The sequence below is a fragment of the Diprion similis genome, chromosome 4, assembly GCF_021155765.1.
Source record: "Diprion similis isolate iyDipSimi1 chromosome 4, iyDipSimi1.1, whole genome shotgun sequence".
Classification (NCBI taxonomy): domain Eukaryota; kingdom Metazoa; phylum Arthropoda; class Insecta; order Hymenoptera; family Diprionidae; genus Diprion; species Diprion similis.
Window position 1 is genome coordinate 11,472,390 of NC_060108.1, and position 14,137 is coordinate 11,486,526.

Consider the following 14,137-nt stretch of genomic DNA (forward strand, 5'->3'; position numbering starts at 1 on the left):
CATTGTATAGCTATTTACAATGAATACCGGTTAGTTAGTTAGGTTAGTTACAATAAATAACAAAATGCCCTGAATTAAAAAGGTAAGTTAAAACGATAAATATTCAATTTTAGAAATAATACAGCCATGCTATTTTTCTCGGTTATTTATAACCAGTCATTAGAAATTAGACATACGTGTAACAACAAATTGAAAAAGTATAATTGTTATATCATGAGCAATACTTACACAGACGTGAAAACGCTTTTAAATTACTTTGCAAAAGATGATACAAAGTGTAAAAAATTGTTATAAAATACATAGTTTTTCAAGCTATCTGGACGTTCAATTCACACATTATATAAAAATTAAAATACTCAACATACATTTTCACAATCCTGCCGAGATTTTTTAATAATATGATCCAAAAAATATTTTCCAACAAACTGCCAAGTATAAAAATAAAATGACAAATACTGGGTACTCAAAAGACAAAAACTTTCGTACCATTTTCATTTAAGCAGGTTTCCGGAGACTTTGCGGGTTAAACTTGGATTTCTTACAGCAATTTCAAATTTGGAGAAAGTATACAACTGATTTCACTTTTCCTTCCATGGATGGTGAGCGACAACCTCATGCGAGAGGGTCTTCACTTGATCGAGGATCACTGCAGTATATATACGAGGGGAGGCTACAGGCAGTGCACAGGCTTTTCCATGGGGTATGATTTATTTATTGACTAAAGAGGGGCACCATTGTCGGGGATTCTGCTTGTGTTGATTAATTGCTCCATAAGTTACGGACTATCCATAGTCGTTCCGAGGGACTCCAGTGTCTACCGGGAACATTTCTATTTCGGGCTAAAGTTGCACACGGTTTTAATACTTACAGGTTGCATTTGCGTTTTTCCGTTGGCCATCTTCTTTTTAATCGAGACGATAATATAGTTCATTAAAAAAATTATCAGAGTGAACAAATTATCGAGTCAGTGTTAAAAACGTGAAATCGAAGTTGAATGTTTCGCCTCAGACTTTCTTAAGAGCATTTTTCCTTGACATTAAAAAAAATTGAAAACCTAATTTATTTTTTTTGCACTTCTTGAATGATAAGATCGCATTGTTTGTCTAATTTTGATAGATCAAGGCTTATTTTGTTTCATGACCGATTATTTGCAAATCACGGAATACTGATTTTGTAACTCAGAAGCTAAAGAACAATTTCATATCAAATTATTTCTAGCATTCATTTACCAACAAGATAAGATATAATCCAATGAAAATACACACATTTGTCATTTTTAACAATGAAAAATTCAGCAAATCTCGATTCATATGGAACAATTACCAACGATTATTACTTAGCTATAAAATTCGTGAACTCAAGGATGTTTAGCAATCCTGAAAACGTATTTCTTCAAATGGATTAAATTTCACTGAATTCATTCTCAGCTTCTATAGACGCTTCCTTGTACTTATCCTTCGTTTCGCAACTTTCGCAGTACGCAGTTCTGCTGCGTCTAAGGTTGGTGAGAATAAAGAGGAAGGATTAGACGAAGGGATCACTGTAATATCGATGTCTGAACTGTGTACAAATCATACAAATCATCACGCGGATAGTCCCAATGAGTATATGTATAATACGGAGACACGCCATGGACAGGTACCGTAATAATTGACTATAGGGACCACCTAGTGGCTTCATGACTCTGCCATATGCCGCCGTGACTAAGGCCCACATGGCCTACGTTCTACACATGGTTCAAACCGTCTCCCCCATCCCCTTTCCACCTCCATCCCTTTCTCTTCCCCTCTCTCTCTTGGCTTACCCAATGACAGCCACAGAGTCGCGATATTTTGGTGTATTTATTCTGAGAACAGATTTTCAGTCCAAGCCGTGCTTTTTGAGTATCTTTAACATCGGTTGGTGTGGACAATTTCATCTTTAGAATTGTTATAGAAATTCGTTTCGTCGATGCAGGAACGTACGTGTCGAGTGAAAAATTTTATCGTGAAACCGCAGGGGTTCCTAAAGCCACGTTGAGGGGTTCGAAGCAGACTCAAGGGGCGCAAACTGGTCCAGCGGGGTTCCGGTGGCTCCAACAGCGTTGTTTTACCTCGGACTAATAAGTGCTGTGTCAATTGGTCAACCGGGAGTTCAATGCAGCAGCATTGACTCTATCAATTTGTGAAACATGGTTCTGTATTCGATTGTGTTTATTTGAGTATCAGAAGACTCCGGGTCATTCTCCACTCGAAATGAAACTCTTTTCCATAAACAATTGTAATCGCCATGTGTGCATTCCAGTGATAATTTTACATCAGTATCACAATAATATCGATAGCTGGATAGATGAAATCCTGATTTTCTGGTAGGAAGCTTTCGCTTTTTTCATACAACTTCGAAGAAAAAAAGTAGATCCATTCGATACATTGTACGGAACTATAGTGACGGATTTCGGGCCTCGATAAAGACACATAAAAGTTAAATGATTTTATGAACGTACGATAAAAAAAAAAAAAAAAAAAAAAAAAAAAACCTTGTATTAAGAGGATGCTGAAGTAAAATCTTACCGACCGAGTGAGATGGCACTTAAGGTACTTAATTTGGCAATCATCAAAGTCATGCCGAATGAGAATATCCATAACAATGTTCGCCATGACACGATATAGATTTGCACTAATTGCGACTTTACCGGATCAACGGTACAGGGGGTATTATGCGCTGTAATAACAGTCGAAATAAATAGAAGTTTGCTCAGTTGGTAAAAACTGACTGCTGCATTCCTTAGAATGAGAATTCTTATACGCATAACGAAATCATAATTATTTGCTACGTCCGATTCAGCCGGTTGCAGCGTAACCTAACCTAACTTAACCTAACCTAATCTAACTTGAGCTGACCTGTTACCCACGTCACTGGAATACCGTGAACGGAGGTGGTAAACAGAGAGCTGCACCAAGCTCTGCGGTCTGACAGAATGCAAGCTTCGCTACCCCGTCAGGCTCCATAATGCATTGCGAGTGTAGTATAATGCGTCGGCACATACGTACAAGCTCATGCCGGTGGTTGAAATAATGAAATACGTCCGTGTGTGCTGAACTAGGTTGGGTTAGGTTAGGTTATATTCCGCACCTCGTCGAGAGCTTCATGCTTCGCGCTTCTGCTTATTATACGTATATGTATACGGTGGTGGAGCGAGTGTTTACTCTTTGGCTATATATATATGCTCTTTGGTCGACCGAAGACTCAACAAACAAGGGCGGCGAAAATATTATTGATAGTTGTATACGCGATGTATACATATATATCCATAAACGTATTTCATATGGGTTCACATTTTTTATTTTTCTCTTTTGGTTAATTTTTTACAGGCATCGGCAGGAAATTTATCCAATCTAGCGAGCATTGGAAATTTTATTTTTCGAATCTGTAATTGATGTAATGGATTTATTCTCGGTTTTGGGTTTTTCTCTTTCGAGCATGTATGGAGTTTGCTATTAATTACACGTTTTATACGATAATTATGTAATTTAAGCTAAGTATTTGAAAGATCAGGAGAACTGATGAATATATCTACTTGAAATAAAAGAAGAGTATAATTTTTGTCTTTATTTTGTAGTTGCAAATTGTTGATATTACGGAAAACATTGTCTCATGGCAACAGTTGAGAGAGTTAAAAGCATGAAATTCTTTGTACAATCATTGCTTACTGTTTTTAAAGTTTATTTAATTAGATGATGAAAATAATTTAAACGTTTTACATGTCGTTAGTCGTTTCACTATTTAATATCTTGTTCATGAATTTCATAATTACAAAAGAAAACTAATATTTCTCGAAAAGCTTGTCGTGAATTGCAACTTTTTATAACAGTTGAACTGTTCATCCGAATTTTTTTTTATTAGTCTATTTTTCTTTAAAATATGTTTATCGTTAAAGATATTCGGAAAATATATTACAGAGTGGAATCAATCCTATAGACGCAATGACTCGCACCGTGCTTACGAAAGAAGGAATTTGTTGTTTAGTTTGCTCGTTTCAACCACTTTCTTTATAAAAAATTCCAATTCTGTTTTTTCACCATGATTTGGGATGGCGCTTGGGGAGAATTCGCAACGCGCGGACGCAAAGCCCAGTAAAGTAGGTGGCGCGAACCCTACACAGCAAAATTCTAAACAGGGGCTAAACTACTGCATAATTCATAGGCGACGGTAGCTGGTGATTGTGAATTATGACCAGCGCTGGTGCTAATACGGACGTTGCTGGCGTCCCGTTGCGCGCCCTCCGAACTTTGTGAGCTTATCCGATATTGCAGGAGAGAATTTATCCCGATTAATAAATTGCAAAAAATTTCATGCCGATTTTAAAATTGATGAAATTTCCAACAGATTTTCCAGGCTTGGCCTCTTATATAATATAGCCTGATAAATGAATGTTCGGAAAATAGAGTTTTCAAAAAATTGTGAAATATTTAAAGAAAATTTTTGAATATTCAATTGAACTTGTATATGGTTTAAACGGAACATTTTTACAAATATATAATTTAATGTATAGTTGAGACTGAGTCCATCAAAAATTCTTAACAATATTTCTCACAATTTTCAGATGTAGATCTTTCAGTACTTTAATTAATACAGACAACAGACTTCGAAAAAATGTCAGCAATGTAAGGCGCAAATTGGATCGATAAAAGCTAATTCCAATATCAGTTTTAATCCAACATTGTAATAAGTAAGAAATTTCTTCTTCTTCTTTCGTTTTCGAGAAATAAATTATTACTGAAAAATCTCCGGGTTGTTCACCTTGGGTATCACTTTTTTATTCCATAGAATCGGGAAAACGTGTCGAATCGAAACGTTACCAATCAAACGTTTAAAAAGTGTTACTAAACCTTATCAAGTTAAATGGAATGGAAACCGTACTTGCGATGGCGGGAAAAACGTTTAGACACTGAATTTCAAAAATTAGGAAAGTCTCAACGGCAATTTCCGGTTCGATAGCCAGTTCTAGATCGTTCGACTGAAGAAGCGAAGAAATTGGAAAGGATAAACAAACCAATTAGATGGTTAAACGCGCGTGCCCCATCCCCGTGAAATTCAATTGTTTCCTCCCTCGTTGCATCTAGGATGGATCTGCAGGATTCCTGTTTCCTCCCTACGGTTCGGGGCGAGGGATAACAGGCGTACACTGTACGGGAAGAGGCGAGCTATTAGGGTGTCAATTGAATTAGATCGCTGGCTGACTGGGTTGCTAAAAGAGGGTTGCATCGGGAGGCAGGGGGTTAACTGGTGGAATATCAAGGGCATAATAGATTCGATGAAACGGGGCTCGCCTTCGACTGCGGTTGAGGCTAGTCGAGGCCTGAGCCCTTCCGGTCGTTGAGCTTAACTAGTGTATTAACGCGTTGTTTGTCTACCTCGAATGGAATTAACGTTGCTTATGCACGAGGATTAATAAGGATTCGTGTACCTGCGAGTCACGGGTGTGATTGATGGACGAAGGATGATTTTTACTCTGTTTTTTATTATTATTTTTAATATTTCTTTTGCGTCCATCATCCATGGACTTAGATGTTTAGAGATAGCTAACAATAAGTCTGCTTGGGAATCGAGTATGGAATCATCTTGATGAGTTATCGCTGTAGTTGTGAGAAAATATATTTAATCGTGAAGAATAGTAACAGGCAATAGATTTTCTGGTAAAACAAGTTGGAAGATTTTTCTTATTTTTTACGCGAAAAATTAGAATAGTTAAGAACTGGACAGTAACTACAACTATAGAAATTTTTATCGATGCAGATTGAAGAAAAAAAAAAAAATGGAGACGGTTACTTTGATGAACAAATTTAATGATAAACAGCCTACATGATGTTTTCGATTTACCAGTAAATTTTTATATTATTTGACTAATCAGGTACGACTCTAGTAGCCACAATTTTTACGTTTCAGCTGAAATGCTATTTATAATTTGGTGAGGAAATTCGACGCTTACGTAAGACTTCGTGAATAATCTCGAGAAACTTGGGGTGGGGGTGAAAATATAGAAGGTTAATAAAATAAAAGAGTCACAATGCAGAATTTTTAAAAACGTAAAATTTATTTTGTAGTATTTCTCAAATTCAGAACGTCGAATTATTGGACATTCAAAATGTAGAAAGGTATGTATATAGAAAATCGAGACATAGAATCGACAGAATTCTAACATATTATATTATTTTGACGATTCTGCATTATATAGCTTTTTATACTTGGATCTGTCTACCTTTTTGACTTTGTGAAAAATGTGATTCCAAATCTCTCAGCTTAGCAAAAAACAGTAAAATTCCCCGCTGATGAAATAAATGAAGATCATGATGTAGCGTATAGCAGAAAAAGCAAGTTGAAATTTGGAGATATTATAAGCATAGGTATAATAAAGAATAATGAAAAGTACTTTTCTTCTCAAGTCGAAAAATTCTGAGAAAATATTGCCTCACAAAAGTGGCAGAAAATGGAGACAGAATAAAAATTCAAAGATTATCTTACACGGTTTGTCTGTAAATGTATATTCAATATTTATTCGTATGCCAGAGTTATACATATGGGACATTCCACGTCAAATTAGCAGCCTATATATACCTCGTCGTATTAGATTTTAATCATTTTTTAGTATGATGTTCATACCAACCCAAAAAGGTCTCGGAATTTTTTTTTTTTAGATTTTTTAATGAAATTTGAAGAAATCGGAAAACCAATTTCGAAATTTTTTTTTTTCTTTTTCTCTATTCCCCGATCTAAATGGATCAACGAATCACGAAAATAACGAGATTCTGCAATATATTTGGATCGCGGCATATAAAAAATGAAATAGCAAAAACAATTCCGATATGGAAAAAGTAAAAACTTGCGAAAAAAATACTACATTTTGAGATTCCATTATCGTGTGTTGCTCAAAAGTCACATTTTGAATCGTAGGATCAGTGTGCATTTTTCTGAATCTTTACAAATGAGTTTTTCGTAATTGGTTTTGCGATTTTTCATAAATTTCACCAATTGCTGAATAAAATTTGAAAAAATTGCCAACACCCTTTTGGATTGATAAGAACATCATGCTAACAAATGATCAAAACCAAAGAGGGCGAGGTACGTGGAACAACTACTAATTTGACGTGGAATGCCCCATACATATCCTCATACATATGTAACCCGCGTAAATATGTAAGAATCATTAGATTCACGAATACTGATACGCTTTTATAGGTATATGTATACATGTACAGGCAGAAAAGACGGCTCGATTTCAGTTCATACAAGTTTCCTTCCGCTCCGTGGAAACTTGTCGAAAAGTTCCCGGGATTTCTTGGGTCAGCGAAATCTTCCAAGAGTTTGGGTATCCGGCCTGTCCTTTTCTCTGTGTAAGATTAAGTTGCCAAAAAACCGAGGGTGAAATTCGGAAATGGAATTTACGCAGTTTATCTGCTGACTGACCCCCCCCCACCGATTTACAGGATGCCTGTTTGTCACTCGGCTTTCAGTTTTTAATAAAAAGCACAAAATCCGGGGAAAACTTTTGTTTTTCTTTGTTCTCCGGCTTGAAAATGAGCTTTTGTTTTTCCGCTGATATTTTAGGCTTCAATTATTATCGTACTGATTGCACGATGAGGAGGAAACGAAAGAAGAAAAAAATTATCATCTGAGTCCTAATACTTTATCCATTTTTGTGGATAAGGCATTTTTTGCCTAGGCGTGTGGTTAACTGCTAAATTTTGGCTGAAACTTTTTATGGATATATTACCTTTGCAAGGTTAAAGCAGCTGAACTCAGGACCTGGGTTTAAAAATTTGTAAAAGCATGGGGGACTCTGGGAAATATATAAGGGCGATAAAACCTTCCATGCGGCAAGCTGCTCGGGTGCGGAATACGTAATTGTGCCAATTTAATTACGCGTGTTAAACATTCAAACGAAGTTTTCTTCTTAGCTAGTCAAAACGCAAGAGCATGTCGCGATCTGCTTATTTTGCAACTTAGAAAAAATATAATGTTTATATCCAGTTGAACTTATAAAAATTATGTTTGCAATGTTTTCAAGGGCTGGATAACATTCGAATTATTTAATGATATTTGTCTTTTTGTCTTTTCGCATTTCTTTCCGATTTTGAAAACTATGTAGTTTATACGGTGAAATTTCTATTACGAATTTTTGCACAACGTTTTCCACGAAAAGGTCTCAGATCATTGATACTAAATTGAAATTAGACGGTCTATCAACTTTCGACCATAGTATTTAAGGTCGACGATTCGTTCTCATTGCAATTTGGGTGTATATTATAGTGTATTTTAATATTTAGAAGTTCTTTAGTTCTTAGGTCGTTGAGGTTGCTTTTCTTCCCGTTTTTAAATTGAAGAACTTCTATCTTCGAATTTTGCAACTCTTTTTAATCGTTGAGAGAAATGTGACCTCGTGTGATTTTTTTTTGTTAATAAATGCTACTTTTATTGAATATGAAATCCTTTGAAGGAAGATCCTCAGGAGCTATCAGGAAAATTTTTTTTTGTATCTCTAATCTTGTGTCATGTAGGCAAATAAAATGTTTTTATTCATTTGTTTGAAAAAATAGATATTCCAAACATTTACGGAACAACAAAGTTTCGAATGGTCGGTAACCCAAGGGTTCAAAGTTCCGAAATGCGAGATTTCAAAAACTGAAGGTCCGATAAAGCAAAAACAAAGAAAAATCGAAGTATTGACATTTCACAAAGCTAGAAATTCACACAGAACTTAAAATCTTCGATCATTTGAAATTTCAAAGTTTCAGATTTTTTAATTCTCTCATTTTCGCACTTTCGAAAATTTGTCTTATCGGAGTTACGCTCTTTCGGCATTTTGTCCTTTCAGAACTTACGCGTCGTATTTCGGACCATTCGAAACTTGATGTTTCATCAAAATTCGTTTTTTTACATTAGGCTTCGCCACAAAAACATTCGCAACTTTTCGCTCTCAGAATTTTTCAAATTCGAAAACTCAACCCCGTCCCTTGAAACGACTTACTCAGAACGTTGCATATCTACACGTGCATAATGCATGTGATGAGAGCGCGAATGTCTTTAGATCTTGCAAAACCGCAAAGGCTATATTTGCGATTAATCTAACGATAATCTGCTTTTCAAACAGACTCCCGAAAGGTTCCTTCAGCGGTCTGGACTCAACAAAGTCGAGATTAAAGACGTGGCCGGAGGCTCTGGAGGCAAATATCCGAGGTTGCAGCTCTTCGAAAAGAAAGTAAGTCTCTTTCCTTTTCTGACTGTATATTTATTTCACCTGATACCGTTCGTGTTTACCTTTACCTCCACGGAACGTCGTAATTACGAATGTTATTATTATTATTATTATTATTATTGATGTACGCAATTTTCTCACGCAATATGATCGTTGCGCTAATTCGACGTTAATCAGATAATCATCGCGTGCAAGCAATCAAGTATTTTTTCAAAGCTTTGCGTATCTAATCGTTGCGATTTTTTTTTAAACAACTTTGAACTGTGCCTGCAGTTAAACAATTTTAATACAGTTCGCAGAGATTTTCGGATTTAAACGATTTTTATTAATCGATTTCGAGTTCGCGAGAAGCTGAGTTTTTGAAGCAGAGTATTGATCCTGGAATTTTCTTTCTTATTTGTATCGTTCATTTTACTTTTTTTTTTTTTTTTTTTTTTTTTTTTTTTTTTTTTTTTTTTTTTTTTTTTTTTTTTTTTTTTTTTTTTTTTTTTTTGACTTTCAGTAAAAAAATTTCCTCTTTTTGACATTGATATTTTACAATAGTCGAAAAGGCTCAAATTTTCTAATCTCAGATTTCACCTTTTCTAATCTAGGACTATTTTTATTTTATTTAACTTTTTAATTTTCCGTAAATTCAGCTTCACCGATTATAATTAAATAGTATCACATTGAAAATGACCATTTGTAAATTTGTATATACAATTAAACGGCCGTTTCCATGTCTTTTTTAACTAACTGACAAAGAAACAATTGCGAAGCAGATATAGACGATTTCTAAATGAATATAATAGAAATCAAGGAAAATACGATTTGAAATGAAATTAAAGTAAACATTATAATCAAATAAACACTTTACACAGTCGCCATCTTTATTCTACGATGTGTCACGTAATTTCTAGATAGAGACAGTCTGTTACATGCAGCGAGAAAATAGAAATTTGTATAAATAAACGATCATATATAACCTGCAGTGAAATTTTCTCTATACGTGTATAACCATAACCGAGTAAAAAGTGGAAAGCGAAGATGAGAAAGCGGGGAGAGTAGCGAAAAGCAAAAAGAGTATAGAGAGCTGAAAAGCGGAATAAAAAAGAAAGGAGAAGGGCGAAACATGGGAAGTGGGAAAATGGTACCTACAGCCGGCACAGCTAGGCAGCGGAACTTCGCCGTAAATTCAGGAGAATTGCACCGAGTAAAATACAGCGGTGGCTGAGTTTTGCATATGTCATCCCCGGTCTGGTCCCAGGCCACCCCGAGCCACCCCCAGACCTTCCCTTCATTCAGCCACCAGCCGAGGTGTACCTATAAACCACCTTCAATTTATGTTGTCTCCACCATATGAGTTGCGTTGCACAGGTTTGCGCATGGATGTTATTATACAATTAAATTCAAACCAAAAACAGTAATTTTAACCCCTAACTAGCACTTTGGGGTCGTTCGTGACGTAAGGGTTTTTTTACGGCATGGGCATTGAAAAGTCCATTTTTTGTGGCAGTTTTCGTTCCGTAAAGTGACGCTTTATACGGCAGCGAACAAAGTTGCGGAATAAAGTCTTTATTCAGCAGTTTTGATGCGCAGTTCGAAGTGCGCATCCCAAACTGCCGAATAAAGTAGCTTCGTCGAAGAGATCGCGACATAAACTCACTCTTCGTTTTGCTTTTCAATGCCCATAGCGTGAAAAATATTGTACGTGGCATGCCCGTAAACCGTTTTTTGGCTCGGATAATTTCAGTACTCGCTTCCGGCTCGCTTCCGGCTCGCCTTCAGCTCGTCCTGAAATTTTTATCCTTGCAAAAAAAAAAAAAAAAACGGCAGTTTACGGGCATGAGACATAAATAGCTATTAATGGAGATTCTGGTAACTTGAGAGTTTGAAATTTTTATTTAATTTTTTACTGTATTGGAAGTAAAAGTTATTCTTGCGCTCTTTTTTTTGTCTTGTATAAGAGACTTGAGTGGATAACAAAAAATTAAAGCAAAAATATTAAACTGCTTTGTTATAGCAAGTAATTTCTGGTTGGGGTCTTCAACGACCCCGAAGTGTGAGTACTGTTATACCAGTCAAAGGTGGGGCCTAAAGGTTAAGATTTGCGTTGAGTTTTAGTTCTGCTTCGTTGCCCGCAGATTTTTAGGTATCGTTTTTTTTTTTTTTTTTTTTGAGGGAACAAATTTTTATGGCTGATTACAAATCGTCTTGGAATCTTCAAACTTTTGTCAAAATTCAGATGAATATCTAAAGAAGAAACAAAATCATGGGGAAACAAACCGAAAAAATTGGTTTTTATTCAACACCGTGGATTTGGCATAGGTATAAATAATTGGACAGTGTCAAATAAAGGAAATGTATTTTTTTTTCTTCAGTAGTAGAACGAGGCCGAAACGTACGTATAAGGTTCTGATATAAATCAAAAACATACTTATTCTAGTTTCTTCGTGAAATCTTTGAAAGAATCGTTGAGTACGTTCTCATGGGGATATAACCGTGTAGATAATCAAATTATCTTAAAAGATGATGCATGATAGCATTGTTTTAGGTTTGGACAGAAAAAAATCATGTCTTGGCAAATCGTACTTGAAAATTATTTTTGAAAACTTTGCAAACAAAGTGTGATGAGTATACTTTTTTACACCACATATTTTAAATGGAACAGAGTCAAATACCGCGAAACACCCTTCAGACTTGAGATAAATATCCTTTATGTAATGCATCGGGAGGATTTTTAGTATTTGGCAAAAAAAAAATGAAAACAAGAAAAGAAACATAAAGAAAATAAACCATCGGCCCCATATGACCATGTGAAACAGTCCAATATATTCATACGTAGGTATCGGAAGTCCATCGATCGGTCAGTGAACTCCGCCGATCTATAAAGAACAAAATTTGGGATTATTCGGGATCGGCCGACGCGACGCGACGCGGCGCTTTGGGTAGGCATCAGGCAGAGCTCGGCAGGCTTTTAAGCCAAAAAGCCCCGAAGCCCCAAAGCCCGGTCCGCGGCTTCGAGTGTCACGTTTCTATGGCAACCGGTTGACTCCGCCTCTGCCTGCAGAGCCCCGTTCGATATTCTCACCTCGGGGAAGCTTTTGATGCTCGTCTCTTTCCCTCCCTCCTTGCTCACCCTCGCCCTTTTCCTTATCTCTCTTTCTCTCCCTCCCCCTTCTCCTCCTCCTTCTCCTGGCCCGACGCACTCCCAGCGCGAAGGCGCGCAAATTTGCAAATCCACGAGCCTCGCCGTTCACGCAAGATTCAACGATTCGCATGGTATGGTACGTGCTTAGCTGCCCTCTCGCTGTTTCGTTTTTCTACCCTTAAAATTACTCATATCTATACAGATAATCCCGGGGGGATATTTTTAGTCATATTTAGGTGAAACGAATTTTCGATTATTCAGATTTTTAAAATGTTTTATACTCTCAATTGATGTTATTTGGTAGAAAAACGTTTCTTCAAGTAACTATTTTGGCAGTAGGTATGAGCGAATGAGAAAAGTGATTATATTCGTTATATGGATATAGTGAACTTTGTTGTTGTTCAAATGCTAGTTTTGTTCTACTTTTTTATTTGAGGTTCCACAGAAGTATGTTTTTTCTCATCCGAAAACTGTAATTCTGATTAATACCCAAGAACTGAATTTTGAGGTGAATGGTATATGTAAAGGTTCATTTTTAGGTAAAGCTGTCTCTCGGCGTGATTTCGTATGGTATTCAGTCGACCTTATGAGTTATAACACATGTAGAATCGCGAAAAAGTCAATTAACGGAACTGAAGAAATCGCAATTCTTTACCAAACTCTTCAGCATCATCTGATTGAAGAAAATTTTGTTTGTAAAAGTTCTCAACAAATTATCTTTAAGTAGGTATTTCAACAGTAACGGTTTTAAATATTGTTGAAATTTCAAAAAAAAAAAAAAAAAAAAAAATAGGACACAAGTAACTATCCAATGTAACTAGAAGTTGCCAGTAATAACAATAATAAGTAGTTACCTACCTACATTTTTTCATGGCCGCTACATCGAATGTCCTTATTTACGAAACTATTTTTTCATCGATTGAATAAAGCCAGCTTACCCCAAAATATATATTACAATTTAGCATAATAAAAAAAAAAAAAAATAATATCAGTCTTTCCGGCATCGCCTCGCAACGTTGTTCCTTCCATTTCGAAGGGGTTGAAAACACCCTTTCTCGCAGCTAAAATTTCCGAGGATTATAAATATGACACGTCCGGGGTGTCACTCGGACCGACGTATATCGCGAACGACGTTTACCGCGGAACAGGTTGTTCCACGGTGCATGTCTGTATGTAAATGTTGGTACCTAGATTCCACCCTCCACCCTCCACCCCCGCAACTGCAGCCGAACAACGTATGCATAGTAAGTAAGCGCTGAGCCGGCCACATCGCATTGCTGCCTGCCTCTGGCGAGGGCGGCGGTGGCAGCCGACCGCTTTAATTTAGTTGAGTGCATCCACTGGCCGTACTTTATATAGGTATATAGACCCACCCCCGTTCGGGGACGGGGGTGACTCGCCGTGATTCACCTACCTACAATAAAAATATTTCTCTCCCTTATACCTCCCTCAGCAGCGCGATCCCTCTCCGCGCCCTTTTGCAAAGTCTAGGTACCGGTCTTGATTCAACGTCTGTACGTTTTTCGTACGAATTTCGCGATGAATGAGAATTGAGTATATTTTATTGGAAATAGGAAGATAAATAATGTAAAAATGTAGAGAATTTTTTTTCAATTTTGATCCGCTGTTTAAATGCACGAGGAAGAAGGTCCGACTTTATTCTTCTAATGTCGCCAAGAAACTAAAAAGCTCGTGGTAAATACTCTGAGCAATAGCGTCACCACATCATAAAAAGTTCTCTGTTCTTTCTGAAATTTGAGAGCAATTTTTGTGTC